Raw genomic sequence first — 1,148 nt, 5'->3', positions numbered from 1 at the left:
ACCCTTGTACTTGTGAGGGATGATGTGCCTTCTTGCCTATAGCGAGGGACTTGATCGAGCCCTGTCAAGCTGACTTGACACCACACATTGTGCGCAATACAGTCCACAAGGCGGTAGAAATATCTAAACGAAGCTGGCACAGGTGCTTCTTCAGTGTACGAGTCCAGGAAATGGTGCATTCGTTGTGTAAATTCGTCTCTTGTTGGCCACTTGCGTTCAGAGTTCAGGAGATCTTCTAGGCAGTGGATCCCACTCGAGGCCAAGTGTCGGTACCATCCGCGGTGCTGCCGCAAGGCAATGGCGAGACAGGTGGATGTTTGCTGAAGAGGTACTTGGAACAACGGATGGGAGGTCAACCAGATCGGCATTCGTATCAGTTGGTGTATTGTAGGTTCCGTGGAAGTTTTTCGCGTCATGGGCACGCGAGACCACCAAGTCCAAATGTCCGTCCAGAATGACGACAATCTTGTCAAGTCGACCATGGACGTTCGAAAGTTGGGGTGGTAAAGGAGGAAGTCCCAATGATCATGGCGACCGTACGGACCAAGACAGTTTTGCAATGCGAATCGTGGCAACACCGTCCATGTCTGACCCTGGTCTTCGTGGAGTAGAAGCAAAAGTTGAAGACGACACAAGCGCTGTTTTTGGATGATGGATGCGATGTGGGGAACCTTTAGACCAATTTCTGGCTCGTGGACGAGCGCGCTACTGGCCATTGCAACGTACTTGTCTTCGCGCCGAGTTCGTCGACCCAGAAGAAAATTGTTCACCATGGACTGCCAGCGTGCGATTGTTTGATGTGGTACTGGTATGACCATTGTGACATGCCAAAGCTGAGACAGTATGACCGTGTTGACCAAGAGACGCCTGCCTTGGAGGGTACGAGTTCTACACCACCATGTAACGAACGCCTTGTAAAATTTGTCGGAGACGAAATTGAGAGCGTAAGACCGATCCAGAGGGTGGCCGAAATGGATGCCCAGGTACTTGATCGGTACTTCACTGGGGACCATGTTGAGGCGTGGGTGTGGGATGACGTCAGGACTTTGCTTTTGGCTCGGTTCAGCTTCGCCCCAGCGTACCGACAATAGGTGTCAACCAGCCCCAGCTGGAACTCAAGGTCGTGAACCGAAGTCGAAAGTAAGGTG

Source organism: Aphanomyces invadans (assembly GCF_000520115.1).
Source record: "Aphanomyces invadans strain NJM9701 unplaced genomic scaffold supercont1.5, whole genome shotgun sequence".
Classification (NCBI taxonomy): Eukaryota; Oomycota; class Saprolegniomycetes; order Saprolegniales; family Verrucalvaceae; genus Aphanomyces; species Aphanomyces invadans.
Note: the sequence above shows the minus strand (reverse complement) of the source record.